The sequence below is a fragment of the Xenopus laevis genome, chromosome 7S (assembly GCF_017654675.1).
Source record: "Xenopus laevis strain J_2021 chromosome 7S, Xenopus_laevis_v10.1, whole genome shotgun sequence".
Lineage (NCBI taxonomy): Eukaryota > Metazoa > Chordata > Amphibia > Anura > Pipidae > Xenopus > Xenopus laevis.
In genome coordinates this window covers 86,430,611-86,444,427 of record NC_054384.1, presented here as the reverse complement: position 1 = coordinate 86,444,427, position 13,817 = coordinate 86,430,611, and the positions used below count along the sequence as shown (strand labels likewise).

Genomic DNA, 13,817 nt, shown 5'->3' with positions numbered 1-13,817 from the left:
GGCGATTTTCATTTTAGCCAGTGGAAGGTAAGAGAAGGCAGATCAGGGACACTGGTTATTATGGGCCATTATTTATGGGTTATTATTATTTTCGGACCGTGTGTGGAGAGTCCTGACATCGGTCGTTTGGTCGATTGGACAGGTTAAAAGATTTCTGTCTGCTGCTGGTAATATCTCTGCATGTATTGCCGATCTATGATATCAGTGGGAGACTGTCACTAGCTGCGGTCAGACATAGATATCGTACAATTGCTGTCAGGGCCAGAACATCGGCTGGTCTGTTCTTTAACTACTTTATTTGATCGGAATGGTTAGTGGCAGGTCGGGAGATGGGGAAGTCATCTTTGCGTCTATGGGCAGCTTTATTGACCCTAGTCCCGTCCCATAGTGCAGAAGCATTTGGCGCGTTTCTTTATGGACCTATGTGTGTAACCGAGACTGCTGCAGTTCATTTGTGAGGTGTCAGCGCATAATTGCGCCTCTCGCTATTCTTTCCCTGCTATAGGACCAGGGCTGCGCAATAATAGCCCAGCTAACCCTCCCCTGTATAAACCAGTTACAACTCAACTCTGCGCCCAGTTCTTTATTTGTGCGCTGCCACTTTTTGTGGCTACATTGTCCACTTGGCTGGGGCTTGTGTCCCGCTCTCAGTGCCGGGCATGCGCTCTGCTCACTCGCTGTACAAAAGGCGAGCGCCCCTCTGCTGCCGCTGCTGATGGAATAGACCAGTGAGAGCGGGAGTCATGGAGCGGTAGCGCTTATTGTTCAGCCCGGGCTGGGGGGCCGCTCTTCCAGGATATCGCTGGGGGCCGCCTCTGAGGAACTATGTTTTACTGGTGGGGCTCATGGTCACCCCGCGGAGAGGGATCGCTTGGAACCCACAGTCGGGATTTTGATTTGGAACGAGCGGAAACCATGAGATCGAGCTGGGGGACAGTTATTAATCTGGTCCTGTCGTTTCCTGCCCGGGGCATCCTGTTTTAATCAGAGGAATTCCCATGAGATCAAAGGGAGACGACCCATATCGCATCGACCAGCAGGTAAATCCATCGCTTCATTTGTTTGGCTCGGACCGGCCCATGTGCTGAATTTATAGCAAACATGGCACCTCTGATATCTCACCCTATCTCATGACTTATTATTCACTACTTAATGGCACCTTCCTTCATCCATACACTGAGGCCACACATTCATACTCCTGATTTGTTATTTTGTTATAATAAACACCAGGCTGGTACATTCATACTCCTGATTTATTTTGTTATAATAAACACCAGGCTGGTACATTCATACTCCTGATTTGTTATAATAAACACCAGGCTCGCACATTCATACTCCTGATTTGTTATTTTGTTATAATAAACACCAGGCTGGTACATTCATACTCCTGATTTGTTATAATAAACACCAGGCTGGTACATTCATACTCCTGATTTGTTATAATAAACGCCAGGCTGGTACATTCATACTCCTGATTTGTTATAATAAACGCCAGGCTGGTACATTCATACTCCTGATTTGTTATAATAAACACCAGGCTGGTACATTCATACTCCTGATTTGTTATAATAAACACCAGGCTGGTACATTCATACTCCTGATTTGTTATAATAAACACCAGGCTGGTACATTCATACTCCTGATTTGTTATAATAAACACCAGGCTGGTACATTCATACTCCTGATTTGTTATAATAAACACCAGGCTGGTACATTCATACTCCTGATTTGTTATAATAAACACCAGGCTGGTACATTCATACTCCTGATTTGTTATAATAAACACCAGGCTCGCACATTCATACTCCTGATTTGTTATAATAAACACCAGGCTGGTACATTCATACTCCTGATTTGTTATTTTGTTATAATAAACACCAGGCTCGCACATTCATACTCCTGATTTGTTATTTTGTTATAATAAACACCAGGCTGGCACATTCATACTCCTGATTTGTTATAATAAACACCAGGCTGGTACATTCATACTCCTGATTTGTTATAATAAACACCAGGCTCGCACATTCATACTCCTGATTTGTTATTTTGTTATAATAAACACCAGGCTGGTACATTCATACTCCTGATTTGTTATAATAAACACCAGGCTGGTACATTCATACTCCTGATTTGTTATAATAAACACCAGGCTCGCACATTCATACTCCTGATTTGTTATTTTGTTATAATAAACACCAGGCTGGCACATTCATACTCCTGATTTGTTATAATAAACACCAGGCTGGTACATTCATACTCCTGATTTGTTATTTTGTTATAATAAACACCAGGCTGGCACATTCATACTCCTGATTTGTTATAATAAACACCAGGCTGGTACATTCATACTCCTGATTTGTTATTTTGTTATAATAAACACCAGGCTCGCACATTCATACTCCTGATTTGTTATTTTGTTATAATAAACACCAGGCTGGCACATTCATACTCCTGATTTGTTATAATAAACACCAGGCTGGCACATTCATAATCCTGATTTGTTATTTTGTTATAATAAACACCAGGCTGGTACATTCATACTCCTGATTTGTTATTTTGTTATAATAAACACCAGGCTGGCACATTCATACTCCTGATTTGTTATTTTGTTATAATAAACACCAGGCTGGCACATTCATAATCCTGATTTGTTATAATAAACACCAGGCTGGCACATTCATAATCCTGATTTGTTATAATAAACACCAGGCTGGCACATTCATACTCCTGATTTGTTATAATAAACACCAGGCTGGCACATTCATAATCCTGATTTGTTATAATAAACACCAGGCTGTCACATTCATACTCCTGATTTGTTATAATAAACGCCAGGCTGGCACATTCATAGTCCTGATTTGTTATAATAAACACCAGGCTGGCACATTCATAGTCCTGATTTGTTATAATAAACACCAGGCTGGTACATTCATACTCCTGATTTGTTATAATAAACGCCAGGCTGGCACATTCATAGTCCTGATTTGTTATAATAAACACCAGGCTGGCACATCACTCCTGCTTTAGTCAAACGAACAGTGGCCTGGCTGGCAAGATACTGTATATGATCTTTAAACCAAACCAAAGAAGACTCCATACCGGTGATGTTATTTACTGGTTTATCTATAACAGTGTTCTATTAAAAGACAGATGCCAGGCTGGCACATTACTCCTACTTTATACAAACAGATAGAGACCAGGTAATGGCTATTTCCTACTGTCTGGAGGCAGACACAGTATTCCTGCTGAGACTTTTTACAAACAAGAACTGGCCAGGTGGACAGTGAATTTCAGCTTAATTCTGAGGCTGGGTGGGTAAATGTAACGTATGACGACGGCCAGTCAGATGGGCAGAGTACTCCTGCACTATAAAGGTCAGTTAGAAAAAGCCACGTTGCAGCTCCACCAGTGTCGGACTGGCCCACCGGGATACCAGGGGTGCAGGTGTCAGTGGGCCGTCTTGTTCTTAACTTTTGGTCTATTTCATGGCCGTTCCCTATTTCTTTGAGGGGGTTAAAAATAAAAGAACAGAATGTAGTATTAATAAAAGACTAGGAGAATAAAGAGGTTGAGTGAAGAAAGGTGGAAGAATCGTTTGGAAAGTGGGCTCATGGTCTAAGGCTTTCTGGTGGGCCCCTGGCATCCCAGTCCAACACTAAGCTCCACTACAGTTTTATTCCAGGAATAAGCCACTCTGCCAGGGCACCCTTTCTTTTTACTTGGTACAAGCCAAGATGGCACTGCTTTACTGTACACGAAGGCTCCTGCTGGTGCTCTATTAGACTCAATGAAACCTCTTGCAAAATGTTCTGGGTTATGTAACTCTCATTCTGGATGCAGAGTTGGCCAATGGGACATAAAGAGTGTTTTGCATGTCTGCTCCCATAATATTTCATTTCAGAAGGCTTCACTTTGCATGTTATTGCTTTTTGGCTCCTTTTAGCCCATCTCACCCTAACCCGGTTTGGTTTTCTAAGTCATGAGGAGGTGGGAGGCAGAGTGTTGTTGGTTGTGTTACTGGGGTAAAACACATTGCCACACTGATCCCCATTCATGGCCAGAGACCGTGAATGTGACAGTAGCCAGTGCTGTGTGCTTATACTTTGTGATGCTTCAGCGCACACATCGGTGGGACATTGACTGTCCGTAGTAATCGTTGATCTGGTTCTGCTGGGGGCATCCATAACTCCGTGCTGGCTGATTAGAGTCGTAGGGAACCTGTAATGTGTGGCCAGATGGGCACGGCAGGCAATCTCTGTGCAATGCTTTAGGGCAGGATTGTTTAATATCAAGTATGTTCTAAAAAGTACACTGTGCCTTCACTCACATTCACTGGGTCACAGCAAAGAACCGTAGTTTTACTTCCTATCCATCAGGGACCTCTTGCTGTTCTACTGCTTTTCCTTAATTAAAAATGCAAACCTAAATTAATTGAAAAGAAGAAGCAGTGGAGTAACTGGATGTTACTGGGCCCCGCAGCGAATACATTTTAGGGCCCCCAAAATATCCAGAGGATGTTCTATTTTACCAATATATATTGAAATTGCTCGTTAATTAGGGTTTCATGGGGCTCCTTTATACCTTCTGAGCCCCCACTCTAATGTAATGTATATTAAAAGTCTTGGGGGGGGGATTGTTTAAAACCATTCAGGGTCACAGTAGTGTTTAATTTGCTCTTATGAGATAATCAGACCTCCTGATCAGCGGGGACACTAATAAAAAGGAAGAGCTTCAGGGATACCAATCCCCCCTGTTTATTGCGTTTCTCATTAGAGCTCTCTTCACGCTATGGTATTATATAAATTTGTTGTAACATTAATTGACAGAGCTTGGAATGCAGGCTGGTTCTAGTGTGCTCGGGGCACTTTCCCATTGCCCTCCATGCATTGTTGCTAGGAGACTGTCATCCTTTATGGGGAGGTTTGTAAGAAATTGCTATTTAAAAAGAAAAAAAAAAGCTATATGTTATTTTCTGGGGAGGGGTACAGAAACAAGAAAAGAAGGGGGGGGTTTAGGTTGCCGACGTTTCTAATGTAGCAGACTTGCCCTTTAAATTTCTGCTCAAATGTGCATGGCAGTCCTAAGCTGAAAGCCGTGCAGCCCTGCATTATGGATTCTTCCTAGAAGCAACCCTATTTAAAAAGGAAATACTTCATATGTCTAATTGCTGTAACATTCCTTTTGTTTTTAATAGTTATGTATTTGCATATTTAATCAATTATAATAAGCGGGAACTGCCATACTGTCCCTCATTAGAGTAAGCAGATGAATATTATCCATAGACGGCAGTGAAACAGTGGCCTCCAGGGGTAGAACATGCAAAGTTTGTGCTAGAACTTTTGCCTAGAGTGTGCTGCAACCTTTAAGATGTTAACAATTTGTATAGATACAGGCCCGGATTTACAAACCAGGCGCCCCTAGGCCGTCTCTGCTCATCTCTCCCTCTCCGTCCATTCCTCTTCTGCTTCCCCCTCTGCATCCTCGTCTCTCTCCCCTTCCTCTCTGCCTCCTCTTCCACTTCCCCCTCCGTGTCTCTCTCCCTTTCCCCTCTGCCTCCTCTTCCACTTCCCCCTCCGCGTCTCTCTCCTCTGCCTCCTCTTCCACTTCCCCCTCCGCGTCTCTCTCCCCTTCCCCTATGCCTCCTCTTCCACTTCCCCCTCCGCGTGTCTCTCCTCTGCCTCCTCTTCCACTTCCCCCTCCGCGTCTCTCTCCTCTGCCTCCTCTTCCACTTCCCCCTCCGCGTCTCTCTCCTCTGCCTCCTCTTCCACTTCCCCCTCTGCGTCTCTCTCCCCTTCCCCTCTGCCTCCCCTTCTGCTTCCCCCTTCGCGTCTCTCTCCCCTTCTGCTTCCCCTTGGCCTCCCCTTCTGCTTCCCCCTCCTCGTCTCTCTCCCCGTCCGCATCCCCCTCCCTTGTCATGCGCATATATATGCATATCTTAAATATGCGAAATTGCGCATGCGCAACTGACTTTAATGCGGCTGGGCGGCATGCTGCCCCTGAATTTCTGCCACCCTAGGCACAGGCCTTTGTGGCCTTCCTACAAATCTGGACCTGTATAGATGTCAGAATTCAAAATTTAGGTTTACTGGATAAACTTAACGTTGTTGTTTTAAATATTGTGATCAATCGTAAGCTCTGCTGGCGCAGGGACTGATGTGAATGATGTATAATCTCTGTAAACGCTGCAGCATATATTAGTGCAATATAAATAAAGGATAATAACTGTTCTGTTCTGTCAAAGGAATACTATTACCATTTTATGATTTATTCACCATGTAGTAAACACCCATGTTCATGAGCTTTTATTGAAATGTGCGGTGAGTCGTGCACCTTGGGGGTTTCCTCCATAAAATGTAATTTAACATGTTGCCTTTATTATTAAATAAACCTTTTCTTTTCACTCACAGCCAGCCACATCTTTATTGCTTTGTGCCACTGAGCAGAAGGTACAAATAAATTGTGATAATGAAGGAGTGATTTATCAAAAGGTAGAGTGAACTCTACTGTTACCCATTGAACTTTATGCCCCTAAAATCAAATACAAGGGAAAAGAGAGCTGGGGAATACACCTCTGTTGATCCTTGATTGGGAGTTAAGAGTGAAATTATGTCAATAGCTTTACTTCAATAAAAGTGGATACAATTACTCAACATGAATAAAGCGCAATGTATTTGAATCCATATTGCACGGCTGCACAGTAACAGTACAGTCTGCAGCATGAATGAATCGATGTCCCTGCTGGACACTGATTTCTTATGTGCTATAGGGGAACTATCTCATCTGATAAGATATATTGGATCATTCATCTGACACCCAACTCCTGAATGAAGTCAGAATGAGGAGAAACAGATGCTGAGAGAGGAATAGTGAAGATAAACTTGATTGCCTAAATGTGCCGATTAGTAAGTTCGTTTTCAGTTCAGCCAGACTGTTCGATTCGGCCAAACCTGAGCCCTGCTAAAATAGATCAGCTTCACCTGTACTGGAATCAAATCCGCCAGTTGGGCGGTCCAGTTATCCTATTAACTAGGTATGGACACATCACAATTGCGACCCTCACCTTTTATACATAAAGCCACTGAAGAACAGGGGACGTCTGAGAAATACAAAAATTATGGCATTTGGGTCCTAACTGGCAGTAGTTCTCCTACGCTCTTTGGTCTTAATTATGTTTTGAAGTTACTTTCCTAATTATGGCTCAATTATGCATTTAATGTCAACAGCTGCCACACTGCATGTCAGGCCATATGAGGGGAAACAACCCTTAACATTACTAAATGCTCATTTGCATTGTGCAGCTTTCATAAAAACACACCTATAGTTTGTGATTGTTGTATATACTGTAAATACTGCTACCTTTACTTACTGACTGTAGATATTATAAAGGGATAGTTTTGAATTTTGAATTCGGCCGAACCCGCGAATCCTTTGAGAAGGATTCGGCCGAATACCGAACCAAAACCTAATTTGCATATGCAAATTAGGGGCGGGAAGGGGAAACATTTTTTACTTCCTTGTTTTGTGACAAAAAGTCACATGATTTCCCTCTCCGTCCCTAATTTTCTTATGCAAATTAGGATTAATATCAGCCCGGCAGAAGGATTCGGCCGAATCCTGCTAAAAAAGTCGGAATCGCGAACCAAATCCTGCATTCGGTGCATCCCTTATCTTATCCTTGGATGTTAAAAATCATCCAAGCTCCTATTAAAGGCATTAATAGAATGTGCCATCCATGACAAGATTATCCAGCAGGGTGATATCAGTTCCTTTACCAAGAAAAAACACCCAGGCTGCTTCAAATTAAAGTACACGGTTAGTAAGGGTTGAGGGTACAAACAAAACAATGAAACATTCTTTATAAGAGAAAATTAACGAAGAACATAATCATTTATAAAATAAAAATAATCAACAAAATATACTTTCAGTGCCAGCCCTGTTTATTTGCTTATGTTGGACACAGGTGTGTGTAATTGCCTTTTAACAAATTGTTCCCAAATTGAATGAAAGCCGGGCCGGGTGCGGGTTAGGATCGGGTCGAAAAATTGTTTGTGATATAAAGTGATCAGGTAGGATGTAAGCCTTACAAGCATTGACATGAATGCGCTGGGAGCTGACCATGAACAGGGAGAGTTTTCTGGGGCAAGCGATGGGCATGCAAATTGGCTCCTGAAATGCACAAGCGCCCGTCTCCTTTTCTACGCAAATATTCTTGCACTTCGACCATGAACGGAGACGCATTTCTCATTCGAAATCGGTGACAGAATGGGGGCAGCCGTGAGATGTGTGTCTGATGTACACAGCAAATGGGATTATTCCCAGGAGCTGCATGAATGATTAAGTCACTAAAGTGAAAATAAAACTAAATGTATTAACCTTGTATGCTTCCAAAGAAGTACTTTCATTTTCTTTCTTAGTACACGTATGGAACCTGTTATCCATAAACCTGAGGTTTTCTGTCATTTGAATCTCCATAACTGAAATCTGCTAAAAATAATTCAAACTATAAATAAATCCTTTTGCCTCCAATAAGTATTAATTACAGTATGTCCTAGGGCCATGGGCAACAGGGAGATTTGACGCCTTCGATAAATTTGCACGACTGCGGACGACAGATGAAAATACCTGTGAAATACCTGGTAAAATCTACGCTTCACAAAGCTTCCTCGTGAGGCAACTTCAGCCAATTTTCAGAAAAGGAAACTGAAATCACTTGAAACTGAAGCTGCAACTTTAATCGCCTGTGGCAAAAAAGGTTTTGCGATTTCAGTTATTGCTGGTGGAGAAACATTTTCAGGAGATTTGTTGCCCGCAGTAGTGCAAATTTATCGTGGCTAACAAATCTCCTCATCACTCTTATTTAGGATCAAGTACAAGGTATTGTTTTATTGTCATTCAGAAAAAATTAAATCATTCGAATTTGAATTATTTGATTACAATGGAGTCAATGGGAGATGACCTTCCTCTAATTCGGATGGCTTTTGGGATAATGAATCCCATACCTGTAGTTAATAAGACTATTTTATAGGTCCCTTTTTTACTGCATAAATTCTCAGCAAAACGTACAGCATAGCTGGTAGTATTATTACTGGTATGGGATCCGTTATTCGGAAACCCGTTATCCAGAAATAATTCATATTTTTAAAAATGATTTCCTTTTTCTCTGTAAAAATAAAACCGTAGCTTGTACATGATCCCAACTAAGAAATAATTAATTCTTATTGGAAGCAAAACCAGCATGTTGGGTTTATTTAAGGTATACATGAGTTTCTAGTAGATATAAGGCATGAAGATCCAAATTATGGAAATATCTGTTCTCCAGAACACCACAGGTCCCGAGCATTCTGGATAATAGGTCCCATACCTGTATATGCAAAGCCTGTTACCTGACAGCACTGGGTGTTTTCCAATTTAAAATGACTTGAGCAATTTCAAGCCCGCAAAGCTGTAAAATGCTCTAAATATCCCTGTGTGCCATCATCCTGGAAGGTGCTCCTCTTATGTTCAGCTTACAAATATGTGGTCCCTGTTTTATGGGTCATTCCATTTGAGGAAAGGTGATGTGTGAGCGCCAGTATGTAACAGTTAGTATGAGTGACCTATAAGTCTGGTATATACCAACATTGTATCAACAGACCGTTAGTAGTGCCCTGTATCCACTCTTATTTTACTTGTGGGTCTGCGAATCCTTTGATTTGTTTGACTCATGCATTCCTTTCTATGGGGGAAAATAAACATAATATAAACTCTGCAGTATATATAGTTGGATGGAAGGTAGCCGCACTCACAGGACTTATGGTAAAAATATATAATTTATTGCAGGCACAAACTAACGTTTCGGCTGTATCAAGCAGCCTTTCTTAAATACAGATACAGCTGAAACGTTCGTTTGTGCCTGCAATAAATTTATATTTTTTGCCATAAATCCTGTGAGTGCGGCTACCTTCTATCGAACTGTGTTAATTGCTATTGTGGACTGCACTCAGGCACCAGTGATTACCTTTTTGAGAGTGCCGGTGTCCTCGTGTGTGTGCACGCACGCACACACACACACACACACACACACTCCTTTCGCGTTTGCTAAACATACATTGTACTGTACAACCATGCAATATGAGAAAAAAATTCCAGCCCAATACAATGTCTCAATGTCCTAAAAATATTAATAATGGGTTGAATGCCTAGGACCTCTTGTATTTGTCTATATATAATTTTATATTTTTGTTGTACAGTACAGGGCATGTTTAGCAAATACACATACATATATATACACATACATATACACATACACATACACATACATATACATATACATATACATATACACATACATATACATATACATATATATATATATATATATATATATATATACACACACAGTTCAGAAGGATCCGCACTCCAGTATTAGTGTATATATATATATATATATATATATATACACACACAGTTCAGAAGGATCCGCACTCCAGTATTAGTGAACCAACATTATTTATTCATCAAATTTTTTGATGAATAAATAATGTTGGTTCACTAATATTGGAACTGTGTAAATTATTTTGACACTGCACCCTCATCAACATAAGACTGGCTCAGAGTGCAAAGTTTCAACTGGATGGATATATAGCAAAAATAGTGATGGCACTCGCAGGATTTGTACACAAAAGGCAATGAGGATGAAAACCAAAAAAGTTTATTGATCCGAAGTTTCAGTCCGACACAGGAACCTTTATCAAGGAAACACAGTGCAGTGAAAGAACTCGCCATATATAGCCAAAGAGAGGCTAAGTGATCACAGACCCTTCCCACATTCCCACATAGTATTGTTCAAAACAATAATAAAAACTGTAATAAAACAGCCCTCTGGTTATAACACCAGGTCCCTGGATGTTGTTACCCTTATGTAGGCCAACTCAGGCACCATTGTGCTTTTCATCCTCATTGTCTTTTGTGTACAAATCCTGCAAGTGCCATCACTATTTTTACTATTGATTATCTTTGCATAAGCACCCAGGTCTCCACTAAACTCAGGGTGTGAGGCCCATACACGCTGTTATATATATATATATATATATATATATATATATATATATTCCTTTCCCGTTTGCTAAACATACACAGTACTGTACAAAAATGTGAGAAATAAAAAATCCAGGCCAATATAATTTCTCAATGTCCTAAAAATATTGATAATGGGTTGAGTGCAAAGGACCTCTTGTACATACACTGTACTGTACAACAATGCAATGCGAGAAAAAAAATTCCAGGCCAATACAATATGCTTCTGCAGTGCTGATTTGTGACTTAATGTTTTTCGTTTGGCCCTAACATGCAGCAAGTGAAAAATGGGTTACCTTGTGTATTTTATCATAGGTTGCATTCTGAAGACAGAGATGTATGAATTCTTGTGTACGTTAAAGCTCTCTATTAGGCTAATGTCCCTTTATTGTATTTCTGTCATGCAATGGGTTGTGCTGTGAATGGATGTTCTGACTCCTGTTGCTGTAGATTTATACAGATAAACAAAGGGGAACTTCGGTGTTGATCTGAATAACTATCTACTATTCTGTCAGTGCCGAGTTCTTTAAACAACTCGTATGTCTATTGTAATACATACTGGGAAGCTGTCTAGAAGGAAGTTAATTGCAGCCTCTCGGTTAATTATTTTGCAAATAGTCTGGGTCTCTGTTGTGAAAGGCATCAAATAATTGCCAGTACCTGATTCTGTTTCCATGACACTATCAAATCTGAGACATTGTTCAGAAAAGGTTGTAATTATATTTGTTAAATAATATGTAGTCTGGAGTGAAACATATGGTGTATCCAAAGTTAGGATATTATGTTTTTTTTTTAAACATAGGTGCAAAGTACACAAGTGCTGTTACCATTGGCAACCAATGATATGACAACCAATAGCAAGAAAATAAAAGCATAGATCTCACTGGTAGCTGTGGGCAACTGTGCAAGTGTAGTTTATTACCTGTGTTACTGAATTAGCCCCTGTGTCCAAATAAAAAAAATAAGGAAAGCTGTTTAGAGAAATAGGAAATTATTCGATAAACTATATAAAAAAAATAAAAATAAAAGTCCTTTCCATTATGCAGAAAAATTGCAGGTTCTTGATTAAATCAAGGCCATGTAAGAAAAATACAGAGAGAGAAGAGAGTTACAACAATCCACTTGAACCTCCCGAAATTAGGTCCTGGGCCTGTTGGATAGAAGACTTACTGCATACCTTAGGAAGCCAGACTGGACATTTAGGAGGTGGGAAGCCAAAATATAGAATTAGCAGAGGAGAGAGCAGACTGATCCCTGGCTATATGGAGTAATGTGGGTCTGTGTTTCAAATATAGTGGATGAATGTTTGGATGAATGTTTGTTCCAGCATCTGTGCTAATATAAAAGTAGGCATGAATGATAACAGTACTCAAGTTACTAAGGAAAGCCATGTTGCAAATATCTGGACTGTAAGAAATGTTTACCTCCAACCAGGGTAGGTGTTACCAGGTACTTGGAACTAATGGCTGGTAAAAGACTACTCTGATGTGTCCTCACTTGTAGACAGAGAGTTAAAGTGGACCTGTCATCCAGACACAAAAATCTGTATAATAAAAGTCCTTTTCAAATTAAACATGAAATCCAATTTCTATTTTTTATTAAAGCGTTCATAGCTGTTGTAAGCTCATTTAAAAATCTCAGATGTCAATTAAATATTGTCTGCCCCGCCTCTATGCCACTAGGCGGGGCTAACAATTACTTTCACTTTCCATTCAGCACTTCCTAGATGTCACTGCTCTGCTCTCCACACATTCCCCCTCTCTCTTTACTGTTTAATTGTGTAGCCAGGGCAAGGAAATGGACATCAGGTCCCCCATTCTGGTGCACAAATAAGATTCTGAGATGATGCAAGGCTTGTCTTAATAACAGTGCTTGCTATAATTATGAATTCCCAGACTGAAGGAAAAAAGATTCAAATAATTTATACAGGTATGGGACCTGTTATCCAGAATGCTTGGGACCTGGGTTTTTCCGGATAATGGATCTTTCCGTAATTTGGGTCTTCATGCCTTAAGTCTACTAGAAAATCATTTAAACATTAAATAAACCCAATGGGCTAGTTTTGCTACCAATAACGATTAATTATATCTTAGTTTGGATCAAGTATAAAGCTACTGTTTTATTATTATGGAGAAAAAGGAAATCATTTTTAAAAAATTGGATTATTTGGATAAAAAGGAGTCTATGGGAGACAGCCATTCCATAATTTGGAGCTTTCTGGATATCTGGTTTCCGGATAAGGGATCCTATACCTGTATAGTGTAATTAAAGTTAATTTTGCTTGACTAATGTGATAAAATAGGATTTGGAATGTTTTTTTGGGGTGACAGGTCCCCTTTAAGCTGGTGAAGGAGAGGAATGAAGAGGAATGAGAGCCAACAGGCCTGGACTGTGAATCAAAATATGCCCTGGCATTTCAGGTACACAGAAGCCCAAACAGCCCCCACCAGCCCAATAAATAGGCAACTTACAGCAGCCCCTCTGGCATTTGCCAGAACCCATAGATTGCCGGTCCGGGCCTGAGAGCCAACATGGAGAAAAAACAAACTCTTCATGATAGACAATGGTCTAGAAGCTGGAAGTCCAGGCATGTATCAGGTAGCCGTATTGAAGAACAGACTTTCCTCAAACAAGGAAAGCAGAAGTAAATTAATAGAATTGCCAAATGAAAGCACATACTGGCAGCACACAGAGGGTGCCAAAGTAGCAGAAGATTGCCCCAGCTCTTGTAAGCCCCTTCAGTCAAGGTGAATTCCCATTAG

At 40.6% G+C, this 13,817-nt stretch overlaps 1 protein-coding gene across 1 annotated transcript in view; it reads left to right on the top strand.

Moving 5' to 3' along the window:
• Nucleotides 1-435: 435 nt before the first annotated feature.
• gpr153.S (G protein-coupled receptor 153 S homeolog) overlaps nt 436-13,817 on the top strand; it is a 67,786-nt gene continuing 54,404 nt past the window's right edge. The window contains exon 1 of the mRNA XM_018227965.2: nt 436-1,040. The gene's annotated coding sequence lies outside the window, so the exon portion shown is untranslated. The remainder of the gene's footprint in view (nt 1,041-13,817) is intronic.